Genomic DNA, 27,709 nt, shown 5'->3' on the forward strand with positions numbered 1-27,709 from the left:
TACTTGATTCGTAAAGGAGGGTGAAAATGTGACTTTCTCAGAATTTGCTAGCCTCCCTTCTCAGAGTTCCTGCATCCTTTCAGATAAGAGTTCGTTATCTGGGCCATCTGTTGGTAATTAATGGTGATAGCTGGATCCTGAGTAGGGTTGGCTCAGCATATACCAGACTTGTTTATTTCAATATTTCAAGATTGAGTTTTTGGATAAGGCAGGATGCCTTTCCTTTTTTATTTTTATATTGAAAAAGCAAATTTTATTTTAGTGAGATGACTTTTCAAAGTGTAAAGAAAATACGATATCAAAATTGATACAGATAATTCTAAATCAGAATCTCCATCTATATACAATGAAACCATTGAAGACAAAGGCAAGCTAAAAATACTTTCTTTAAACAAGAACATCTTTCTCTCAATATAAAGATTTCAACTGGTCAGGCACGGTGGCTCATACCTGTAATCCCAGGACTTTTGGAGGCTGAAGCTGGTGGATCACCTGAGGTCAGGAGTTCGAGACCAGCCTGACCAATGTGATGTAACCCCATTTCTACTAAAAAAAAAAAAATTAGCCGAGTGTGGTGGCGTGCGCCTGTAGTCTACTCGGGAGGCTGAGACAGGAGAATTGCTTGAACCCAGGAGGCAGAGGTTGCAGTGAGCCGAGATCTTGCCATTGCACTCCAGCCTGGGTGACAGAGCGAGACTCTGTCTCTAAATGAATGAATGAATGAATGAACAAATGTATTTCAGTCTCTGAACTTACCCCCCAAATAAAAGTCTTCAAGAGGATCTTTTTAAAATTTTAAGATAAGAGATGGATTATTTGAGTACTAAAGAACTAGAGAAAAATGTTTGGATTAGGGATGCCTTTTCCTTTTTCCATTTCCCTCCCTGATACTTCTATTTTCTCATTTTCCACAAGATGTTTTATTCCTGTGCTTTTTTCTTGTCTCTTTAACCTTTCTTTCCTCACGATCTACAAAGCATATTATTAGAATGGGGTACACATGCCCCATTCATGCAAGCCAAATGATAGGATGTAAAACAAGATATCCATGAAATTACCCACAAGAATGGTGTCATATTAAGTCCTATTTGTTTTGCAGCTATTAATAATTGCACATTTTAAATAAGAAACAAGTTTACAGGTAAAGCATTGTGGAGATGGTTTCCACCACCATACCAGATTGTGTATTTCATCAAGACAACTCTTCCTTGTTTCTGCCATTATTCCTTTTGTTTCTCCACTTGACCTCTCCCTTCTTTGCTTTTTATACCATTTCTCTCTCACTCACATTAATTTATTTGATATATTTTTATTTCTTCCAAAGAAAATGGGCCAGTTGTGCTCATAATCTCAGCACTTTGGGAGCCCGAGGCAGGAGGATTGCTTGAGACCAGCCTGAGCAACATAGTGAGACCCATCTCTAAAAAGAATTAAAATTAAAAAAGAAAACAAGAATAGTAAATTTTCAAAATGTTTAGTAAAGACATATTTTGTAATATAACAATATAATTTTTCTACTAGGCTGTCAACAACTCAGGTAGGGTGTGTGTCTCCAGCATCCAGATCATTATCTGACATATGGGAGGTGCTCAACGATGTTGAATAGATTGGGCACTAATATTGTTTTAACTTTTTATTTTGAGATAATATTAGATTTATAGAAAAGCTACAAATATAGGAAGTGTCTATATAACCTTCACTTAGCTCCCCTTTTCCTAGTATTAACATGTCACATACCATAGTTCCTCAAAACTAAGAAATTAACATTGATACCACATTATTAACTGCAGACTTCATTTAGATTTCATCTATTTTTCCACTAATATCCTTTTTTCTCTTCCCAGATAGATTTAATCCATAAAACCATTTTGCATGTGGTCATGTTGTTTTAGCCTTCCCTAATGTTGGATACTAATCTTAAATTTTATCTTTTATAGTTTTAATTAATGATGTTAAACAGCATGGAATGCTAAGAAAATGAACACATGTGAAAAGCTCTATTGTATATAATTTTTCAGTGACTTCAGTTTTGCTTAAATCTAGGTTGCCTCATATCAGTATGGTCGAAAGAAAACTTATTTAAATTTTAAGATTCTGGAAAGAACGTTTTTCCTGGTATCTCTTGACCTTTCAAATTTCCCTTATTTTAAAATATAGCTCTGTTTATTGACTTTTGTAACATAGTGAAGATTGATTTCTTAGTATTGATCATTCAAACTGTAATCAATAAGCAAGATTAACATTGGTGTCTGAAAAAATATTTTATAATTTTATTATTGTAAACAAATTCCAAAGGAAATATTTTTGGGAACAAAAGAAGGTTGGGATTTTGAAGTCAATCTCCAGATTTTTGTGGTAATCCTGGTAGGTTTTAAAAGATGTTCCAGGTATTCCCAGTCATTCTCATATGCTGACTATTGTCTTATGTGTTTGTTACTTTACATCCATGCTTTTTAGTTGCAGCATCCTGTGCACAGTATAATTACATTATACAAAAGTCCTTGCCTTTTCTCCCACAAACCAAAAACACCCAGTGCTGTTTTTTTTTAACCATGTGGTGCATTAAGGCACTTTGAAAAACTGAATAGTATTGCCCAACAAAATCTCGCATAATCTTTGGCACATAATATGCATTCCAAAAAGATTTGTTGATAGATTCAGTAACAGGAGACCGAACTCAGAGAAAAAAAGCTGTAAAAAGGCTTTGCTAGAACCCTGAAGCTCAGTCTAAATCCCCGCCTGCCATCTTGAGGACACAGTGAGAATTGCATCAGATTCCATCTAAACCATGACTGCTCAAGGTAATAGCAAAGCCGTGTGTGAACCAAGGAGGAAATATTGTGGTTTTAAAAATGGACATGAATTATTTATATGCTTAAGACCAAAGTGAGTTTTTACCTAAATATGTAAATTATTGAAGCAATTTCAAACAAAATTACTAGAAAACTATACTTGATCTGGTTAGATTGGAGGAACATACAGAATCTATGATGTTTTCTTAACTTCTTTAGTATCTATGGGTCAAAATCTATTTAGGTAGTTTGTTTAGTTTTTAAAAAATCTGTAAATCATTAAAATCTATAATGGTTAGGTTTGAAACAAAAAAGACTTGATAATAAACAGTGCGAGAAGATCAGGTAGAGAAACACATATGTATAAAGTACATAAATACTTCACCTTTGGCATTTTTACTTTGTATAAACATCACAGGAGCAGAATGGGGTGGGCCGGGTTTGTGGCCAAATAAATGTGAGCATAACCATTTCCCCCCTCTTCCTACTCCTTCTGTATGAACACAAACCTGTACCACTCTTAATTTTATTCCCTTCCAGAATCTTTTTTATATGTACAGGGGCAGAGAATCCCTTTCTCTACATTCACTGTTGATTTTTGTTTTTTGTTTGTTTGTTTGTTTGTTTTTGAATTTAAGAAACAGTTTTTGCTGTGTTGCTCAGGCTGGACTTGAACTCCCGGACTCAAGAGATCCTCCTGCCTCAGCCTTCCAAATAGCTGGGATTACAGGTGTGCCCCACCATGCAAGCGATCGATTATATCTGGTGATACTTTGTGCCTCTGTGGTGTTCGCACACAGTAGATGCTGTCTGTGTGAATGCGGAGTGAGGCAGCGCCTCTGCCCTGTCCTTTAATGTCCTTCATGGGACGGTTGACTCCTTAGCATTTTTATTCTTTTGCAACCTGTGTTCTCTTTATTGAGTCCTTTGAAACATCATAGGTCTGTTTCTCTGGAACAATCAGTTCACTTCAAATCTGTTCTGTTGCTCGGCCCACAGCCCTGTGTCTCTCCATCTTCCATCTCATTTGCCTTTTCGGTGCAGTTCTCTATCCTTCCAGAGGTCTCAAATTCCAAACACACAGCTGTCTTTTCATTTCATTGTTGCTCACTGCCAGCCAGATAGTAAGGATACTTACATCATTATTGACCCATTTTCCGTGGGAGGATTTTAATGGGTGCGAATATACACCCTGGGATTTACAGAATTGTTAGAACATGACGTCACGGGTAGCACACAGCCAAAGACGAAACAGCGCTGTGGAGGCAGTTTCCTCAGTATAGAGTGGATCATCTGCGCACCAGGTGGTATTTATTGCTCTAGTTGTTTCAGTTCCTATTTGACAGGGCATAGATCTGTACAAATGCTAAGGCTGCCAATCTCACAATCTCTTTCAAAGCTAAAGTTTCCTAAAAACAGCCACCATGCTGTATAACGTAACTATGTGCCAGGCATTCTTGCAGATTTGTTTATTTTATGCTCATAGATAAACTTATTTTATGCTCACAGCCCTACGAGGAAAAAACTATCATTATCCCTATTGTAGAGATGAGACCATTAAAGCTTATGAAATACTTCTTTCACCACAGCGCCAGAGGGCCTTCTCCAAAGCAGGCATCTAGGTAACAATACTCCTAAGAGGGGTGGAGCCAGGATTTGAGCCTGGGCAGTTGGACCCCAGAATCTGTGGGCAGAACCATTATTCTCTGGTGTATCAAGATGCCTTCTGCTGGTGAACTCCTCTTGGGCTTGGGGTGGGAGGAACATTTTATAGGCTTCATTGGCTTTGGAATGCTCTGACATGCTCCAGTTACCACAATTAACATTAACACTGAAAGAGTATTAGACATCAAGAATTTCTTTAAAGGCTGTGGATGTCGATTTGAATGCCAAGTTCAGAATCTCAAGGAGAATGTTCTCATGCTGTTGTTTTTTTTCTTTTTTCAAACAGTTGATCTGAATAGAGTGCTCCTCATTTAAAGATAAGAAATCAGATAAAATAAATCCTGTACTTAAGAAAGATTGTACAGTGTAAAGAATGAGAACTTTTTTTTTCAAATTGTAGAGGAAAATTCTAAAAAATACTAAAGCAAAGTTTATAAGCTTTTCTATGTAAAACACAGAAAACTTCTATAAGAAGATGCCTAGCATATACATATAAGACAAGAAAATATAAAAAAGGAGTGGCTTTTGTGGAGGTAAAAATAATAAAAATCATATACAAAACCGTAAATGACATAGCATGACTTATAGTTTCAATAGAAGCAATGAAGGACATAATAAATATTAAAAATAACCTCAGAATCGAATCACTTGAACCTGGAAGGCAGAGGTTGCAGTAAGCCAAGATCGTGCCACTGCATTCCAGCCTAGGAGACAGAGTGAGACTCCATCTCAAAATAAATAAATAAAATAAAATACATGAGAACATAAAGCTTTACTGACCTAAGAAACACCATTTACAGATAAAATAGGCTCATCAAATAACCAGTGAAATTGATTAAAACAACCCTTAGTCATACCCTGATGAACTGCTAAATTTCAGAGAGAGCATTCTCTTTAAATACCCAGGCAGAAAAAAACAACACCACAGAAGCAAACCAGAGTAGTTACAAATGAACGGAAATGAAACTGGTCTTACACTTTTATTTATTTATTTATTTTTGAGATGGAGTTTCACTCTTGTTGCCTAGGCTGGAGTGCAATGGTGCAACCTGGGCTCACTGCAACCTCTGCCTCCCGGGTTCAAGCGATTCTCCTGCCACAGCCTCCCAAGTAGCTGGGATTACAGGCATTCACCACCACACTCTGCTAATTTTTTGTATTTTTAGTAGAGGTGGAGTTTCTCCATGTTGGCCAGGCTGGTCTCAAACTCCTGATATCAAGTGATCCACCCACCTTGGCCTCCCAAATTGCTGGGAGTACAAGTGTGGGCCACTGTGCCCGGCCCACACTTCTTTACATTAGAGTTAGGCCAGGTGTGGTGGCTCATGCCTGTAATCCCAACACTTTTGGAGGCTGAGATGGGAAGATTGCTGGAGGCCAGGAGTTCAGGACCAGCCTGGCCTACATAGTGAGATTCTGTCTCTATTAAAAAATAAATAAATAAAAAAATAAGACATTAGCATTAGACTCTAAAGGCACAACCCATTATCCATTCTTGGGAAAAATTTGTGACCCAGTTTTTCGCTCTTTATCCAAGATATATGTGAAATGTGAAAATGTAAGTATATGAAATATAAAAAAGGAAGTCTCATAAAGTAAAAAATTCAAATATACCACCCATCTACTTTAAAAAAATTAAATATACTTTGGAATAAGACATAATAAACTAAAAAAAGACAAATAAGATCATAAAAAGATGGATGTTAAATACTGAAAACAGTAACATATAGATGCAAGCCTAAGTTCTTGCTGTAAACAAATACAAAAATAGTTCAAACATAAAAACATGTCCAAAGAAAATATATAAAATATATGCCTAAAAAAGCCATATTTTATAAATAAAAGAAAAACATGTTATATAAATTTTTATTTATAAAAATTCCAAGTAGGCAGAAGAGAATTAAGGGAAACAAAAACATGCTAATTTCTTATTTATCAGGGAGGGATGTTACACTCTTGATATTGACAATTGAAGAACATGATTTCAAACACATTTGGAAGACACTTTAGATAACTTTTAATAAAAGCAGAGAAAATATAGCAGATACACAAAGAAAAAGATAGAAACAAGGTGATAGAAAAGTATAAACAAGAGCTGTATTAAAAGACATACACATAAATAGCAACAAACTTGTCTGTAACTTAAATATAAACGGATTCTATTTTTATATAAAAAAGAGAAGGAGGCCAGGTGTGGTGGCTCATGCCTGTAATCCCAGATATTCCGGAGGCTCAGGCAGGATCATTTTGAGGTTGGGCAGATCATTTGAGGTCAGAAGTTCAAGACCAGCCTGGCCAACATGGTGAAACCCTGTCTCTACTAAAAATACAAAAATTATCTGGGCATGGTGGCATGTGCCTGTAATCTCAGCTACTTGGGAGGCTGAGGCAGGAGAGTTGCTTGAAACCAGGAGGTGGAGGTTGCAGTGAGTAGAGATCATCGTGCCACTGCACTCCGGCCTGAGTGACAGAGCAAGACTCTCTGTCAAAACAAACAAACAAACAAAAAAAACCCACCAAAGTCAAATACATACTGTAAGGGACACAGCTAAAGGGAAGTAACAAAAAATATTAAGAATAAAAGAAATGGCAAGGAATTGTCAGGAACAAAGAAATTCAACACGATAATGGCCACGTTAACATGTCCTGAATGGTATTGCCTAGGTTGTCTTCTAGGATTTTTTTTATAAATTTGGGTTTTACGTTTAAATCTTTAATCTATCTTGATTTAATTTTTGTATATGGTGTAAGGAAGGGATCCAGTTTCAATCTTCTGCATATGGCTATAGCCAGTTATCTCAGCAACATTTATTGAATAGGGAATCCTTTCCCCATTGCTTGTTTTTGTCAGGTTTGTCAAAGATCAGATAATTGTAGGTGTGGTCTTGTTTTTGGGTTCTCTATTCTGTTCCATTGGTCAATGTGTCTGTTTTTGTACCAGTGCCATGCTGTTTTGGTTACTGTAACACTGTAGTCTAGTTTGAAGTTGGTTAGCATGATGCCTCCAGCTTTGTTCTTTTTGCTTAGGATTGTCTTAGCTATTCAGCCTCTTTTTTGATTGCATATGAATTTTAAAATAGTTTCCTCTAGTTCTGTGAAGAATGTTAGTGGTAGTTTAATAGGGATAGCATTGAATCTATAAACTGCTTGAGCATTATGGCCACTTTAACAATATTGATTCTTCCTATCCATGAGGATGGAATGTTTTTCCATTTGTTTGTGTCCTCTCTGATTTCTTTCAGTAGTGTTTTGTCATTCTTGTAGAGATCTTTCACCTCCATAGTTAGCTGTATTCCTAGGTATTTTATTCTTGTTGTTTCTGATTGTGTTTATTTGAAACTTCTCTCCTTTCTTCTTTATTAGTCTAGCTAGTGGTCTATTTTATTAATTTTTTTCAAAAAAACAGCTCCCAGATTCATTGATCTTTTGAATTTTTTTTTTTTTTTTGTATCTCAGTCTCCAGTTCTGCTCTGATTTTAGTTATTTCTTGTCTTCTGGTGGCTTTGGGATTTGTTTGCTCTTGATTCTCTAGTTCTTTTTAGTTGTAATATAGGTTGTCAACTTGAGACCTTTCTAACTTTTTGATGTGGTCATTTAGTGCTATAAATTTCCCTCTTAACACTACCTTAGCTGTATCTCAGAGATTCTGGTATGTACAACAACTCTTCCAAAGCAAAAATGGTGCAGACAATATCCTTTGACTACAAGACAAGTACCCCCTACAACCCCCCCCCAAAAAAACCCACAATTAAAAAACCCAAAATGAAAATCATGCACACCCCTGGAAATTAATATTTGAAGTACAGTATGTATTTACTGACTCTTCTCTTCTCTTGTCTTCTCTTTTCTGAGATGGAGTCTTGCTCTGTCGCCCAGGCTGAAGTGCAGTGGTGTGATCTCGGCTCACTGCAATCTCTGCCTCCCAGGTTCAAGCAATTCCTGTGCCTCAGCCTCTCGAGTAGCTGGGACTACAGGCGCACAGCACCATGCCTGGCTAATTTTTTGTATTTTAGTAGAGACGGGGTTTCACTATGTTGGCCAGGATGGTCTCGATCTCCTGACCTTGTGATCTGCCCGCCTCAGCCTCCCAAAGGACTTATTTCTTTACTTTGTACCAGTTCACCCTCTTGTAGTGTCAAATGAAACTGCTCTTTTAAATGTTCCTATCCTTCACAACTGGTTTCCATATTTTATAGTCTTTTCTTAGCACCACACCTCTTATTATCTTCTTCTGTGCCTCTTTTTCTACTTGCTTAATCTGTATTCCCTCTAAACACTGTTATGCTGTATCTTTGGTTCTATTTTCTCTGTTTGACTAACCCTTGTTTCTCTCCCTCATCTCTAAGTATAGGTTCTCCTTAAGACTTAATAGATTTCTCCCTTTTTCACATCACTGCACTTCAGCCTGGGTGACAGAGCAAGATTCTGTCTCAAAAAAAAAAAAAAAAAAAGAAAAAGAGTCAGTAAATATATACTGTACTTTAAATATTAATTTCCAGGGGTGTGCATGATTTTCATTTTGGGTTTTTTAATTGTGGGGTTTTTTTTTTGGTGTGGGGGGGCTACTTGTCTTCCCAATCTCTTTCTTCTCGATCTCAATCTTCTATCTACTGTCACTATTTAGAATACCCAACCTCTCATCCTGATCTCTTAACAGCTGGATTGAAATTTCCACCATCTCTGCCTCCTTGGAAGGATTTCTGGAGCATCTACTATGTGACAGATGATATTTTAGATATTTTCAGGTATGTGTTATTTCATGTAATCTTTGGGAAACCTGCAAGGTAGATGTCTTCATATTTACAGATAAGGACATTTAATTTGAGATGTTTAAGTAGTTTATCTAGTAAATGGATATCAAAAACTGTATTTAAATCATACTGTGCCTAATTCCAATGCTCAAGTAGAGGACTGATGAAAAATAAATTTTAGGAATATTGTACTTTTGCCCTTTTACTTAGAGAAGACTTAATTTAATAATCAAGTTCCCTAGAATGAGACACAAGGAAAATATTTTTGAGTACTTGCCCTGTGCCAAGCACCATGCTACATTTTGCATCTGGGATTTAATTTGTTTCTTAACACTAAGCAGGGGTAGACAGGGAAGGAAACTTGGAAAGATCACATAGCTGACAAGTAGCAGGTCAGGGATTTGATTCTGTGTCTCCTTCTCATCATATCACTCTGTATTAATTAATTAGCTGTACTTTTGGGATTAAGTTGCTTTCTCTCCTAGTCTGTACCCAGTTTATTTTTAAAGTGAGATTAGATTGCTTATATCCAAAGCCTCGTTTGGTTCTATTATTATAAAAGTCAATAGCCCTAAATAGAGAAGCTGGTTTCTGAGCCACTAATTAGGTGCATTAGTAACAGAGCTGTTAGTAACAGGATGTTGTGCCTCAAACTCCACGCTTAGCATTCTCGTTATTCCTAACCTGCTTCTTCTGTGGTCTCCACCTCAGTTAATGGCACCATCGTCCACTGAGGTGATGGGACCAGAGACATTCATGTGACCAATCCTCACCCCTCCGATTCAGACAATTGCCTAGTCCTATCAACTCCTTTGTCCATCATAACTTTCAAAAGTGCACACTGCTGGTCTCAAACTCCTGACCTTGTGATCTGCCCACCTCTGCCTCCCAAAGTGCTGGGATTACAGGCTTGAGCCACTGCGCCCGGCCTATGATAGTCTCTTGAAATTGCCTGTTTATTATTTGCCTTCCCACTAGGTTGTAATTTCCTTTTAGAGGGAGAGTATGTACCAAACCCAGTGTTTATCATAGCAAAGGTGCCTAGTAATATTTGTTGAATGAATGAATAAAATACTTTCTAGAAGAGTCATAGTCCCCTTTTATATCAACTAGTCTCTTTATCACAAAAATGTTCTTGGAGTTCATTTCCGTTCCTCTCTCTTTCTTGGGAGCATCTGCTAGGAATAATGGAATAATGAGGAAAGAGAGGTCAGAGACGAGAAGGTGATGATGTTTGATTGAAAGAGAATAAAGAGCAAATAAACTTCAGAGTAGAGTGGGCCCATTCCAAGATGATCTTTTGGAAGAGGACCAAACCCAGAGGCACACACTCACTTGTGCCAGGTGGGATGCCTTTTGCTGGAGAGGTGGGAGGAAAATGTCAAAAGCAAAACCCTGGAAGACCTGTTTTCAGGATCCATTTAAAATTCAAGTGCAGTTTTTCTTAGATTGTAGATTCTAAAGAAAACTTTTCCATCTTTATTTGTTCTTGTGCTTTACTTTCCTCTTCTGGAGGTGGCGCCTTCTCTGCTCTAAGGCAATCATCTGTTCTCTCATGTATAGCAATGGTGCTTATTAGGGCCGGTCCCCCTACTAAGCAGTGTTTTAGCAATCTATGCGGGTATTTTGTTTTTGTCCCAATGTTTAAAATGTCTTACTGCTAATTAGAGAGTAGGAAACTCAGGAAGCTAGATGTTGAACAATGTTCAGGAGAGTCCTACATAATAAATAATCATCCTATGTACTGCTGACTTTTTTTTTTTTTTTTTTTTTTTTTGACAGCGTCTTGCTGTATTGCCCAGACTGGAGTGCAGTGGCGAGATCTCGGCTCGCTACAACCTCTGCCTACCGAGTTCAAGCCATTCTCCTGCCTCAGCCTCCCAAATAGCTGGGATTACAGGCGTCTGCCTCCACACCTGGCTGATTTTTGTATTTTTAGTAGAGAGAGGGTCTCACCATGTTGGTCAAGCTGATCTCAAACTCCTGACCTCAAGTGATCTGCCCTCCTCAGCCTCCCAAAGGCGTGAGTCAGGGCACCCAGCCTGTACTGCTGACTTTTGAAGTCCCTTCAGACATTTAGATATGCAAATAATTTATTTATAACTATCTGAAGGAATAACCAAATTTTCTTTTCACATATAAACACGTTTTTTAAAATGCAGTTTATTAACTCAATTTGCTATTCCTGCTAGAATGCAATTATTGTGACATAGAGAAAGATTTTACTTTGTTTGATTTAGAACTCTACCAAGAATTGTCTGTTATTATGTTAAATCTCATCACTGATGACAATGCCGCTTGTGGTATTTGAGTTAAAAATGCAATGCACTTGTGTCAGCTTGCAGTTTTGACTGTTTAGATCATTATTCCTTCCACAGTATTTACATATTGAATTTATTATTTTACTGCAAATTGCTTTCTTTTTATTTCTTTTATATGATAACTAGGGTGTTCTATGTTTTTTAAAAGTTATAGGCGATTATATTTTCTATAAATTATATTTTAGAACAGTGAAAAAGGAGTTACACAATATTTATTTTTAAGTGGGTATTTGATTTGATAGGGTTGACAATCATTGATCTATGTAGAAGGGCACAATGATTTAAGAGCAAGGACTATGAACTTGGCCCTGGGATGAAATCCCATCTCCGCCACTTGCTGGGAGGACCTTGGGAATTCATTCCTATTCTGTTTGATTTTGTTTTCCCATCTGTGAAATGATTAACTCATAGTATTGCCATGGTGATTATATAAGTTTATACAACAGAAAGTGCTTAAATTGGCCTTGTGTGGTGGCTCACGCCTGTCATCCCAGCACGTTGAGAGGCCAAGGTGGGTGGATCACTTGAGGCCAGGAGCTCAAGACCAGCCTGGCCAACCTGGCTAAACCTTTTCTCTATTAAAAATACAAAAATTAGCCGGGCATAGTGGCGGGTGCCTGTAATCTCAGCTACTTGGGAGGCTGAGGCAGGAGAATCGCTTGAACCTGGGAGGTGGAGGTTGTAGTACGCTGACATCATGCCACTCATTGCATTCCAGCCTGGGCGACAAGAGCAGGACTCCATCTCAAAGCTTAAATCTGGGTCTGGTACATAAAACGTTTTTGGTAAACATTATATACAATTATTATAAACATTGACTAAACTCTCATTTCTTATCTATTTTTTAATCTTATCTGAATGCATGTGTCATTTTTTGGTTGACTTTCCAAAGTATTTTAATCTTTAAGTATGAACTATAACTTGTCAAACTATTAATATTCTGCAGTTTAAAGTATAAAATCAGTCACTTAAATATTTTTGAAATACATATGTAGAGGGGAGAGTTTACAATCTTTCCAGGAAGTTATTGTCAAAGTAATTAATAAGTACAGATTATTTATGTGGATGATAAATAAATTTAAGATTTGTGTCTGAGTCTTCTTTTGGAATGGTGACACATGTGAAGATTAATTGCTGAAGGAAGGATGAGAGTGCAAGGTATGAAGGTGAGGTGACCTTAATTAAACCAAGAATTCATCTGAGTTCCCTGTGAAGATAGCCTGTAGATGTCCCCAAACACATGTTGTGTTAACGTTTAAAGCTCAGCTTTGCTGAAAGCAGCCATCACATTTGTAAATTTCCAGCAGCTCCCGCCAAAGGGTGCAGGACAGATGAAGGCAATCAGAGGAGGCCCAGACAGAGGGAGGTGGAGAGTCCCAGAAAACAATCATGGCTGCCAAAGAAAAGGAGAAGGAAGAGAGGGAGGGAGTCAGGGTTTCCAAGGAAGAGCGTCAAGTGTGGATAAGAGGGCCAAGAAATAGATTCGTTTGCTTTAGGCTATGCTAAGATAAAGTATATTTTAATTAATTGGCAAGTTAGAGGTTTAGATTTTTTTTTTTTTTAAATCGAGACAAATTTTTTTTGAGGCGGAGTCTCGCTCTGTCCCAGGCTGGAGTGCGGTGGCGCGATTTCTGCTCACCACAAGCTCCGCCTCCCAGGTTCACGCCATTCTCCTGACTCAGCCTCCTGAGTAGCTGAGACTACAGGCGCATGCTGCTACGCCAGGCTAATTTTCTGTATTTTTAGTAGAGACGGGGTTTCACCGTGTTAGCCAGGATGGTCTCGATTTCCTGACCTCGTGATCTGCCTGCCTCGGCCTCCCAAAGTGCTGGGATTACAGGCGTAAGCCACTGCGCCGGGCCAGAAAATTTTATTATACAATTTTGTTGGCATATTAAAACATGTAACGAATCATGATAGTCCTTAATTTGGGAAAGAAGATGTTAAAATTATTTAAATATATTTATGGGCAAAGTAGTTTTTGAGCTTGACTTATCCGTTAAAAACCTTCCACAAAATGTGGCATTGTATACGTATATTTTCAGTGACTTTTAGCATCTAAAAATCCTGAACTTTGTGGAGTGTATTACCAGTTGTAAATAGGAAGCACTGCACAGCTTGAGAAATGTCAATTTCATCATTATAATTTATTAATCCGTGAAAGGCTACTGGTGCATTTTACTGACAAGAAAGTGAATACTTAGCATTTGTTTACCTCTTTGAGAAGTTCAAGCGAATTCGGTTTTTCAGAATCGGATCCTACAAGAGAGTGATATTTTGAACTTTCAGCAAGAGTCCAGCTGAAAGTAGCCAGAGCTTTTGCAGCCCCAGGACCTAAGTGGAAGGAACAGTTACTCTAACTTGCTTCACAAGACAGCTGCTATTATTTTCATGGTGAGAGCACTGCTGTATATAAATGCTCCAGATGTAGCAGAATAAAGGAGTAGAAGAAGTAAAACAATTTTAGAGCTCAAAAAGAGCTTACCTAAGTGGCAGGCAAAGGTGATGTAGTTCAAGCAATGTCAAACAGCTTAAGCAGAGATTCATATCAGCAATAGACTGGACTTTCCCTGTAATATTCAAAAATTAGCTAGTTTTTACAGAGGTATTCAGGGGAATCAAAACCATCATTAAAAAGCAGCCACTGATCTGTTCTCCCCTGACCACACAGACAGTCACAGGGAGAAACAGTCTGATCATTTCACAGCAATCCGAGGCCTCTCTGTATGTGGCTTTCTGTTTGGAGATCAGATTTGAAACTGCTGTTTTCTCTGTCAATGGTATCTTAATATATTTGGCAAATCTCTTCCAATTAGCCATGCTGGGCTCTCCCTGGTCCCATTTCAGCAGTTCAGGCATTTGGTGCAGAGCTCATATTAAAAATCAATTGTCCCAAATTTAGCTTGCAGATTTGGTGACAGTGTATATATCTTTATCCATATATCATAGCAATAGAAAAATATACACATAGACTGGAACTTTATTTTAATAGATCATTTTAAAAAACTCTTGTCCCTGTGGTTTTTCCACTGAAGAAGAATGGTTTGGATACCTGGTATTTAACATACAATCTACATAGTGATTGATCTCCTTCTGTGGTAGAGGTTGTTAGTGCTCAGTTATTCCTTCTTTTCTTCCCTGGACCTGCAGGAGACCTCATTCTCCTGCCTATGCAGCAGTGTGAGGCCAGTGAGCAGTTCTGGCCAATGAAATGAGAGCAGAAGGGAAGTACATATGTTCCCTGCTTGCATGTCACTTGCCCTGATGTCCTGTTCCCCTCAGGATAATTACCAAACTCTGATTATGGTTTAAATGTTTGCTCACTGTCTGTTTGCCTCTACCCCTTCAGCCCTCCTCTCATTATCTCCTGCCTTTTTGTCTCAGCCATCCTGAGCCTTCCTGAAAGCATTAGCTCTTTCTCATCACTGATCTTCACTCAAGTGATAGTAACTTCCTCCAGGTAGTCCACTCCAACTTAGAAAGGATGGTTTAGTTGCCCTTTCTATGTACTTCAACAGTGCTCTACATTCTCCTAATGATCACACTTATCACATTTTATTGACATTTCCTCCTTCTCTGTGTTCTCCTTCTGAGTTATATATGCTCCTTGAGGGCAGAGACTGATGTGTCCTCACTGATTTTTTTTATTTATTTCCAAACCTTAGTATTAACCTTCCTTCTAAAAAGGTTCCTCCTATTTTTACACATAATCCCTCATTTCCCCCTTTGTTTAGAAAAATACTACAAAGCATCTTTAAGTCCTCTTTTTTGTTCTCCCTCCATATCTCATCCATCAGCAAGTCTTGATCGTTGTATCCCCCAAATTGTGCATCCATGCACTTCACTCCTTTTTCACTGCTGCCGTCTAATCTAAGTCCAATTTCTTTTTTAGATTAGGAGAATACCATTCAAATTGGACTCCCCACTCCCTCTCTGAGGGCCGGCCACTGCCTACTCCTCTGACCTCATCTCACCTATGGGCAACACTTCTAGTATGATCTAGAGGTTTGTGTGTGTCTAATATGCTATATGCACATCCCCGTGTGACACTGCAGACTGTTTGGGGACAGGGAGAAGAGGCAAATGCAGTGATACGCCATCTTTACTACCTACTTGCTTTCTTTTGCCATATCACTATGCTGCTGATTGTAATTAGTTTTGCAGCTGTAGATCATTGTCAGCTAAAGAGAAGTAGACTAAATTACTACATACTGGCTTGTGAATTAGGGGCGTCACTGTAACCAGAAAACATTCCTGTTCTCCTGGAGTGGAAACTTGCTCATTTTGCAGAAAGCTGGTGGGGACGTAAGTGTACAGACACAACTTACTGAAATTGAAGCTCTTTGTTGACCATCTTTCAGTAATATAGGTAGCACAAAATAATAGCCCCTTTTAAAGGCTAGTAATAACTGTAATTAGGATGGGACTCTTAAAATTGTATAAAATATCTGGACAAAAATGTGACAAAGGATTGAAAATCGGTACATATTAGTTTTTTTTTTTTTTTTAACCATGAAGCAGGTTAAATTAGGATAGAAAATCTTTATAAGGTTATTTTAGTAGCGACTACCCTGAAATAAATGCTTAAAATAGAGATAAGACCTAAATGCTCAAAATAGAGATAGGATAAGAGAAGGTAATAAAAATAGTAAGTTGGCAGAACTCAGGAAAGAAATGTGAGAAACAAATAAAAGTGTATCACAAATTAAAAACACAAAAGAATTGACAAAAATAAAACTGAAAATTGGATACTGCTAAAAATGGAGGTATGAAAGACATCTGAAGAAATTGAACAAAGTGAATAAAAAGAACATAGAAAAACAAAGGAAACGGAGAATGTGCTAGAAAGGCAAAGGAGATACCACACACACATTATCGATAATCTTAACAGCAGAGAAAAATGGAACAAAAAAGATTAAAATAGATATAAGACTACAGCTTCTAGCAGTATTGTAGATGAGATACTCTGAATATTTCTTCCACTTAAAACAATGGAAAATTCTGGGTAAAATATAATAAAAAAATCTTTAGGACGTATCACTGAGCTGACAAAATAAATCCACAAAGGCTATAAGCAAAGTGAAAGCAGGAATACTGGGAGGTGAGGAAGTGCCCTGAGGATATCTGCTCTACCGTAAGTGACCCTGAGCTTCAGTTTGTTTGATTTGTTATTATTTTATTTTGACATAGTTTGAAACTAAAGAAAAGATTTAAAAATATCACAAAGAATCCCTAAATATCCTTTTTCCAGAGACCCCATTTAAATTTGGCTAAGCATCCCAATAACGTTTTTTTGTTTGTTTGTTTTTGTTAAATAGGAAAGGATCCATCCTGTACTAGGCCTTATACTAGTTGTATGTCTCTCTCTTTCAATCTGTAACACCTCAGTCCTTAACTTTCATGACATTAATAGTTTTGCAGACTCTAGGCTAGTCATTTTGTAGAATGTTTCTCAATTTGAGCTACTCTTGTATTGCCTTATCCGTCTCAGGTTATGTATTTTTTAAAAATTTGTTTTTAGCTTTATTTTTTATCTGATTATGAAGGCAATACATGCTTTTACAGCCAGGTTATGTTTTTTCATCTGAATATCACTGAATCCTATTGGATAGTGCATGTCTATTTGTCCCATTATTGGTTGAGTTATACATGATCACTTTAAAAAGGTGATACTTGCCAGGTTTCTCCATTGTAGAGTTATTCCCAAACACCCCTCCCTTTTTAGTAATTATTTTATGGTGAGATACTTAAACACTATGCAAAATCCTGTTTCTTAAATAACTTTCATCAACTAATTTTAGCATTAATGTTTCTTACTTGAATTAATGACTGCTAGAATGGTTATCAAATGGTGATTTTTAAAAATAATACTATCATTTTTTCAACATTGGTTAATTGGTATCTATTAAGTGAGAAGTTTCTTTTTTCTATACTTATTTATTAATTTATATTAGTGTGGGCTTCTGAGCTCCTATTTTATTGGGTGGGATATAATACATTACTACCACTATTTGTTTTGATGCTTTTATTTTCCCTGATTTGGCCAATGGGAATTCCTTCAAGTTGCCTTTTGAGTTCTTTGGCCATGTCCCAATTATTTGTATATGTCTCTACTATCTTGCCTTTCCTGTGTACAAGCCCTTGATTAACCCGTTATTCTAAGGACTCTTAGTTCCATTTGGTGGAGAAAGTATTCAGAAAGCAGTATCTGGGTAGGAGCTGTGCATGGTGCTACTGGGGTGTCATTCCTCCCATGCTCTCAGTGGACAGATTAGGAAATACATGCCTGTATATATGTGTACACACACACACATTCACAAAACATACATTTATTCCTTTACTTAGATATTTGCTAAAGCCAATTCTAGTCCAACAACAAAAGATTTATTCTAGCTTTCTCCTTTTTATAGTTGTTTCCCCTAGTCTGATAAGAAAATTGGTTCCCGTTGGCTCAGTCTCCCTGTGTGTGGCCAATGTTCTCACTCTGTGGCGGCTAATCCACCCCACCCACTTAGGAGTCTGCCTCTCTAGGACACCACCAAGTTCAGGACTTTTGAATGGCTTTTTGATGAAGGAAAGAAGTCAATATATTTTTAAAATTAAAAAGAGGAAGGAAGGGGGAAGAGAATTGAATCCCAATTTCCAAAGTTCCTTAGGTCTTGATGTACAGGAATAAAGTCTAGGACCTTCTCAATGTGAATAATCTAATAGCAATATGTGAGAGGCTAAATGCTAATAATTTTCCAGAATTCTGGAAGGACATCAATCCATTGACTAAAGAAATGCAAGAATAAAATACAAAATTAAGCAGAATAAACAAAGAGAAATTATAATTTAGATGAGTCAGAGTGAACTGTAGAATGCCAAAGGCAAAAATAAGATATTAATGGTTAAAGCTGCTGAAGCTGGAATGTCAAAGACCCACACTTTAATGTAATGGAGGATGAGTAATGACCCTGCCACACAGAGAGGGCATAACTCTGACATAGATTGGGAGAAGAAAATATCTCCCCTGATTTTTTGTAACACAACTTAATCCTCATGCAGATTTACTGTCTGGATTCATGTGATCTGTTTGTTCCAAAAATATATCAAGCATAACCACTTCGAATCCTGTGAGAAATTTGTAAGCATATGATTGAATATTTTTGATTACATAGAGAGATAGAAAATGAAAAAGAGTAAGAGAAAAAAGGAATACTGAGAAGGTAATATTCTAAAATATATTTAATTAGAAGTCTAAAAGAAATCAGAGACTGAGGAAGGAGCAATAATTGAGAGGGTAAATACTAAGAATTTTCTAGAATTTTAGAAAGATACCAATCCTTTGAAGAAATACAAGAATAAAATACAATTTTCAGGAGGATAAATAAAAAGAAATCCTAATTTAGATGAGTCAGAGTGGACTGTAGAATGCTAAAGGCAAAAACAAGATGTCAATAGCAAACACAGAAAAAAATGATTACCGCAAAGATGTAACAATTTGATCGATGATTGATTGAATTCTTTAAAGCCCTAGCCAAAGATAAATAAATGTCTTCAAAATGCTGAAGAAAATAACTGTCAGCCTAAAATTGTACATCTGGTGAAAATATCATTTAAGACTGTTGGTAAAATAAATAGCAAAGACTTGGAACCAACCCAAATGTCCATCAATGATAGACTGGATTATGAAAATGTGGCAAATATACACCATGGAATACTATGCAGCCATAAAAAAGGATGAGTTCATGTCCTTTGCAGGGACATGGATGATGCTAGAAACCATCATTCTCAGCAAAGTATCACAAGGACGGAAAACCAAACACTGCATGTTCTCATTCATAAGTGGGAGTTGAACAGTGAGAACACATGGACACACGGCGGGGAACATCACACACCAGGGTCGGTTGGGGGGTGGGGGGCTGGGGAAGGGATAGCACTAGGAGAAATACCTAATGAAAATGATGAGTTTATGGGTGCAGCAAACCAACATGGCACATGTATACCTATGTAACAAACCTGCATAATGTGCACATGTACCCTAGAACTTAAAGTATAATAATAATAAAAAGAGTATTGGTAAAATAAAGACACTTCCAGACAATAATAACTGAGAGCACTTATCGCCAATAAATCCACACTAGAGTATATTCAACAGAATATACTTGAAGCAGAAGAAAACTTATAGGTAAGCGCTAAGAGGTGAGAATTGGTAAATCAGTTATAAGTAATTGTATGATATAGGTCGAAATAAACATTTGTTAAAAAAATTGGTATGATTGAAGTTTTCTGGACCACATAGACAGGTAGAAAATGTAGAACTCACAGGTTAAAAGAAAAGAATAGTGAAATATAGCTGAATATATATCATTCAATCTGGACTGGTGGAATGAATATAACAAGATAGAACAAAGAAACTGTAAAACAATAGCATATGATCTAGTAGGGACTTTCAGAATTAAAGTGTTCTAAGACCCTTATATGGCTTTGGAGGAGAATAAGGATCTTTATTAACATGACTCTTGGTCTAGATTGAGTTATGCATGAAATAATTAAAAGAATTAGCGCTAAAAGAATTAGCCTAATTCACAAACTAATAGAAGGGATAAATAGATTCAGAATAAGAAAACAAGATATCCCTATCAAAAGAAGGCAAGCTATGAGGGAAAAAAAAAAGGAAAATTGAGACAATGAGAAAGTGCAAACAGGGCAGAAAAAAGTCAAAACTTACAGCAACCAAAATAAAGATAAATGGAATATACCCCCAAGTTAAAATACAATAATTGTAAGCATATAATTTAAAATTCAATTTTGTGATATTTATAAGGGATTTGGCTAAAATAACAGTAAAATTTTGAAAGAAAAAGAAATGGAAAAATATGATTATATTTTAACCAAAAGAAAGTGAATGAAGCTGAATTAATAGGTAAAGTAGACCTTAAGGTTAAAATAATTTCAAAGGCAGTTTTTTAAAAGGTAAGATTACTTTATTCTTTCATAGAGTCACCCCATAATGAAAAAATCTTTGATTTACTTGGAAGAAAGAACAATTCTAAACTGAAATTGACTGTAGTACAAAGAGAAATGGAAAAGTCTATAATCAAAAGGCAGAATGTATCATATAAGTTCCTGGGAAAAGAAGCAGTAAAAAACCAAAATCAGTTAAGTACATGGTAGATTTTGAACAGTAATTAAGAGACTAGATTCAATGACAAAACAAAACATTGCATTGAGCAGTTGGAGAATATATTTAATATCAACCTGTGAGCAAAATATTTAAATGCTAGCTCATAAAGATATTACCATTAGTTACTTGTGAGAAAGGGTTAAAATGGAAAAATTCTTAGAGATCTAAATAAAACACCCTAGATAAAAGCTTATTCTTCAGTCTTTGTTCTTTTCTATTTTGTTCCTAAACTTCCAATCTTTATAGATATTGAAATTATCTTTATCTGAAGGGAAAACCTGCTGAGAATGAGTTTCTGTTTTCCTCATTCTGTGCGTAATTGTATTTCCATTTTTCATGGACTGGTCAAATAGAGGAAAGTTTGCCTACAAGCAAAGCAGATTGAAAATTCCCATCCAGATGTATAATCAGACAGGCATTAACAAGAGCTTATCATTTTGTCTGGGGCAGACCAAATGTTTAAAGTATTTCTTGAGAATGTTCACATGGACATTTATTCTCCAATGATATGCTAAATTACTATATTTAAAAAAAACTTTTCTTTTTTTCTTGTCATGCCCACTTTTTGTTAGGGCTTGTGAGAATGGTCATATGACCATTCCATATAGATATTTTAAAACAAAATAGTAACTTGTTTATCCTTTGACACATGTTGCATTTGTATGTGATTTGAGAGAGAGAGAGAGAGAGAGAGAGACAGTTTCTTAGAGAAACCGTGGATGGTCACATAACAATGTAATGTAGTATATTTCATCTTTTATATCAAATATAAACATAAACAGCTTCCATCAGATCCAGGCAACTTCTGTTCTACTCTCAAAAGACATTTTACCTACCAAAATATAGCTTAGCCACTGCAGTTCACTGCTGGAAGCATGGTTCCTGAGAAAAGAAAGAAATGAGATGTTAAGGGTTAAAAATTATAACTTCTTTTTTTCCTGTAAAACTTCATGATCCTCTATCTGTTGTTTTTCTGAACAAGTTCCTGTCTTTTAAAATTGATATAATTCAGCCCCATTTCCTGGGCTCATTCTCCAATTAACCTTAGAATGATTTCTGGATCTTGTGTGTTTGTCCGGAATACAAGAGACAGGTGTCTTCTCAGGCAACTGAATGTAAAACAGTTGAACATAAGCTGCCCTCTCCACTGAGATGTCATGGTCACATGGGCAGGAGCCTCAAAGCTGGCTCAGAACAGGAATTCCAATGATTGACTATCGGGGCAACTAAATTCCCACTATTAAGTTGCAAGGTTGTAGCGCAAGGTTATAGCACACGTTTGCAGATAACTCAACGCTTCATGGATGCTCGCTGCTTCAGAAAAATCTGTGTGACTGGCAAGTTCTATGTACGTGTATTTTGTTTTTGTGTTTGAATCTGTGTCAGAGGATTTGATGTTAAAGGCATCCCCAAATGGCTTCTTTAGTAATGTGAAAATTGATCATACAAATTGAGTCATTTCTGTTATACCCATCTAAAACAGACTCCAGAGGCCGGCGGGGGAAAGCACTCAGGGCATATAACATTGCTCCAAGAATGGAATTCTGTGTAAGCCTGGCTGCTGAAACTGCCTGTTGTAATCTGAAACCAGTTTTATCTAATAGCTTTCAGTTGGAGCTTGTTAGCTCCCTGAAACTTTACTGGTGGCAATGAACTTTCTTGCAAAACAATATGTAACGTTTCTCCTTTTTATAGGACCTCCGACCTTCTCTTTGTTCTTTGGACATACCAAAGACCACCTGGACTGTGTGTTGCCTCACATTGCAATTCTTGCTTCCCATATAAAGTGTTTTAAATTTAGAAATTTGAGATACTATATTTGACTTCAACAGTAGAAGCATCAACGATGATGTACAGAGGTCAGTTTCTAAAACTTGCATGTGTTTACATGCCGTCTGAAGGATCTCATTAAATATGAATTCTGATTCAGGGTGTTTCTGGTGAGGCCAGAGTTTCTGCATTTTTAACAAGATTCCATGTGATCCTGTTTGTCCTAGGACCACACTTGGAGTAGCAAGGGCACAGAGTTTTACATGTTGACATGGAATCCTCCAATAGCTACATGGAATTGATATGAACCCCCTTTACAGATGAGGCAATAGAGGCTAGGTGAATTTAACCCATACTGTCATGTAGCCTTATGTCCTCTGAGTCAGCACTTTTCAACTATGCCTCAACTACATTCCTCTTATAATCTCCTTCTTATTCATCTCTTGAATTATTATTTTCATATATTTGGTTTTCATGTGTAGCAACTGCTGGCCTTTCCTTAGGAATGTTCAGTCTTCTACATTCTTTTTTAAATGGTGATATTTAAGTAATGTGTTAGCACTAAGTTTTGAAAATCTTATGGGCTTGTAATTTGTCCAGTTGTACAGATATGAAAACCCCACTATATTTGGTATTGCTGATCGCAATGCAGCTTCAAGTTGACAGACCTGCAGAACACAGTATGCTCTATCAGCTTAATGCCAGAAAGTTCGTCTATTGATAGGATCTCCTACTGTGGGCAAGTTTGTGATTGCTCATTCATTTTGTAGAAAAGAAATTCTACCAGAAGTTTTTAACATGTGTTGCCAGTTAGAAATACATGTGAACTTTTAAAAACTACTATGGCTAGGTGCTACCCCCAAAGTCTAACCAATGGTTCTGGGGTTGGGCTTGGCATTACATGGCTTAAAAGTCTACCAAGTAATTCTTATACAAAATAGGGGCTGAGAAATATTGCTTTAAAAGTACTAATATATAACCACCTATCTACCTGCCCCAAACAATTAAATCATAATTTCTGAGTAGGATCCAAATACAAGTATTTTTAAAAAGCTCTTATGTGATTTTAATGTGTAGCATGTGTGAAAAACATTCCCAACTGATTTTTCCAGTGAATTCATTGTATTTGAGGCTTATGACTTATATTAGTATTGTGGTGAAAAACAGAAGCTATGTTCTTTCTCCTGAGAAGATTAATGGCAATTATCAGAAAAAGGGGTTTGGCTTTGGTTAAAAATATGACAGGACAACTGAAGCAACAGAGAAGGGCATTTGGAGGATTAAATCAGTTTATGCATATTTTAAATCTGGTTTCTAAAAAGAATGTGGCAATTATTTGTCAAATAAATGTCAGATAATTCCATTTGTACTATTTTTAAGGCATTTTTGTGTTGTGGATATTCGCCATTAGAACTAATAAAATATGAATAATTCTAGGATGGTAAGTTAAAGAAATTTGGAGATCTTATTGATCAGGTAAATTCACTCTGTTAAAAATACCTTCAACATATTTCCCTGTGTTGATTTTTTTATATGTATAAGGTCATACTGCTTTGTCATGTGAGCTATTTTAACCTGATAGATCTTAGTTTCTTATCAGTTTCAAAGCCATGTCCTTTAATATAAAAATATTAATTATAACAAATCCATGATGTATTATTCCTGGGTAAGATATATTATGACTAAAATCCATTGCTCAAACTTATCAAGGTTGTGTTACAGAAAAACTAGGTGGTTATACTCGACAGTACAATAAAGTATCTTCAACTTTCCATATCAAAAGGATCTTCAAATTTAGAGGCCTGACTGCCACTTCCATCAGAGAGGTATCGGGCTTTAAGTTTCTCTCTTCACAATTTATTTAGAGAGAAGCACAGTATCTGCCTAAGTTAAGGCAAAATAAAAATGTGTGTGGGGGGGTGAGTTTTCAGGCAGTCAGTGGCTTAGCTTATAAGTATTTCAATCATTGTTTTGCATGACCTGAAATCTAACAGCAGGTGTATTTTAATGCTGCACAATGTCATGATGGTTAGCTGGTGATTATTGAAAAGAAGGCAATAAAGTTTTCTGCCTCATTCAATCTCTCGCCCTTCACCAAAACCCCTTATTGGAAAGAGGTCTTAATTTTTGTTTATTTTCAAATAATTGAAGCAAGGAGGAGGAAAGGAATTCTTCCAAGTAATTTTGTATTATTATTATTATATCTCACAATGATATTGCCTTATCACCAATGGGTGCTGACAAAAAAGATCAAAGAATTAATAAGAAAATATACTGGGCCTTTGTGATGGACCATGAGATGCTAACGTCCCTGAGAGTTTTGTGCCATTCTGACAGTTGTTTTTCCTCAATTCTTGCCAACTTCTTCTACTTCCTCCTATCTATGATGAAACCATACTGAATTTCTTTCAGTTCTTGCAGTGAGGTTATATCCTTTAGGAACTCTGAACTTTTCCACACATTGCACCCTTTGCCCAGATCAGGAATTCTCGAGCTGTTCGTTCTCAGGATTCCTTTATACTCATAAAGATTATTGAGAATTCCAAAAAGCCTTTGTTGACATAGGCTATATGTCTACCACGTTGGAAATTAAATATCTGAAACTTTAATAATTTCTGATATAACAACATGAACCTATTGTGTTATTACAAATAACATTTTTATGAAGGGCAAACTATTTCAAAATAAAACAATTCAGAAGGGTACCATTGTTTTGTATCTTCAAATTTCTTCCATGTCTGCGTTAATAGAAGATACATGAATTGTTCCTTCTGCTTCTGCAACCTTTTGTAATATATTGATTTGGTTGAAGGATCTGTATAAAATCCAGCCTCAAAACAATATGTTGTTGGAAAAGGAAGACGCATTTTAGTAGCCTTTTCAGATAATTGTGAATATTGTTCTTTGTTTTCGCACCAAAATTCAACAAGTAATTTCTTAAAGCTCAGTTGTGCTGTGGTTTAAGACCACTTCATAATCACATCTAGCCACAGAAAAATGCAAGATTGTTGCCCAAACCACAAAAACAACCTAACATCCCATTTCCTGGCTACTGCGAGCAGAAACTGCTTCTTCACCAATTATAGCTTTAGCCTCACTTAATTCTTCCCACCTTCTAGAGAAAACTTAAGATAATTAGAAATTTATGCTAATTTCCTGGAGAAAATAAAGCAAGCCCTCCTTCCACAGACCTCACCCCAGATCACCTAACACAAGCCAAAACCCTGTTTTGAATATTTTCTAAACCTCTCTTGCTGAGATGCCCAATGGTTCTCCATAGTGTGTGTGCTCTCTTATGCAACATTAGTCAATCATGCCAACTTTTTTTGACCACGGGCATATCTCTGGTGATCTTGGGCTGTAGGAAACCAATAATAGTTTTTGATGGCCTTCTCTAAGTGGGTATTTGTAGAGTATATTTTGTCAGGTATATAAAAACTTAGTTACCCATTTCCAAGAGATTGTTACAAAGATCAAACAACAATAGACTGCTTTCAGAATTGGCATTTTTCTGACAATACAACTACCTTCAGTCCTTTGGGTTTTTTTTTTTTGTTTGTTTCTTTTGTTTGTTTGTTTTTTGAGATGGTGTCTGGCTCTGCCACCCAGGCTGGAGTGCAATCGTGAGATCTTGGCTCACTGCAAGCTCCACCTCCCGGGTTCATGCCATTTTCCTGCCTCAGCTTACCAAGTAGCTGGGATTACAGGCAACCACCACCACACCTGGCTAATTTTTTTTTTGTATTTTTAGTAGAGACAGGGTTTCACCATGTTAGCCAGGAGAGTCTCGATCTCCTGACTTCATGACCCACATGCCCTGGCCTCCCAAAGTGCTGGGATCACAGGCGTCAGCCACCGTACCTGGCCTGGTCTTCTTTTTAGAATACTCTGATACCAAGTAATCAATACTAAAAATGTTGTTGAATTATAATATTTGCATTGGGGCTTGGTTAATCTTGGAATTGTCTATGTTATTTTGAGTTTTTAAATGCTTAGGATAATTTGATATATCAGATAATTTTATTTATATATTTTAGTAAATGGAGTCCTTTATATACATAAAGATTATGTACATAAAGATCTTGTACTAAAACCTTCCATTGACATAAATATAAAGATGGGCTTTACCAAAAAAGTTTTCTGAAGCCAGACTGCCTGGGTTCAAATCTCAGCTCTACTGCTTATTAATTGTGTGATCAGGTACACTTATTTATGCTTTCTGTGTCTCAGCTTTCTCATCTATAGAATAGGGTGGATAACAGTACCAACCTCATAAGGATTTAAAGAGTTAGTATTTGTCTTCATTTTGAATAGCATACAACACATTATGTATGTGTATTAAGTAAAAAGATGATTTATTAAGAACAGAACTAGGACTCTGCATATCTTCTTAAACCTCAGCTTAACTGCATTGGCTTAATTAAAGAAAAACAGAGAATACTGTAAACACCTCTATGCAAATAAACTAGAAAATCTAGAAGAAATGGATAAATTCCTGGACACATACACCCTCCCAAGACTAAAGCAGGAAGAAGTTGAATCCCTGAATAGACCAATAAAAGGCTCTGAAATTGAGGCAATAATTAATAGCCTACCAATCAAAAAAAGTCCAGGACCAGACGGATTCACAGCCGAATTCTACCCAAGATACAAGAAGGAGCTGGTACCATTCCTTCTGAAACTGCTCCAATCAATAGAAAAAGAGGGAATCCTTCCTAACTCATTTTATGAGGCCAGCATCATCCTGATAACAAAGCCTGGCAGAGACACAATAAAAAAAGAGAATTTTAGACCAATATCCCTGATGAACATTGATGCAAAAATCCTCAGTAAAATACTGGCAAACCAAATCCAGCAGCACATCAAAAAGCTTATCCACCATGATCAAGTGGGCTTCATCCCTGGGATGCAAGGCTGGTTCAACATACGAAAATCAATAAATGTAATACAGCATATAAACAGAACCAAAGACAAAAACTACATGATTATCTCAATAGATGCAGAAAAGGCCTTTGACAAAATTCAACAACCTTTCATGCTAAAAACTCTCAATAAATTAGGTATTGATGGGACATATCTCAAAATAGTAAGAGCTATTTATGACAAACTCACAGCCAATATCATACTGAATGGGCAAAAACTGGAAGCATTCCCTTTGAAAACTGGCACAAGACAGGGATGCCCTCTCTTACCGCTCCTATTCAACATAGTGTTGGAAGTTCTGGCCAGGAGAATCAGGCA

Source organism: Nomascus leucogenys, chromosome 16 (genome assembly GCF_006542625.1).
Source record: "Nomascus leucogenys isolate Asia chromosome 16, Asia_NLE_v1, whole genome shotgun sequence".
NCBI lineage: Eukaryota > Metazoa > Chordata > Mammalia > Primates > Hylobatidae > Nomascus > Nomascus leucogenys.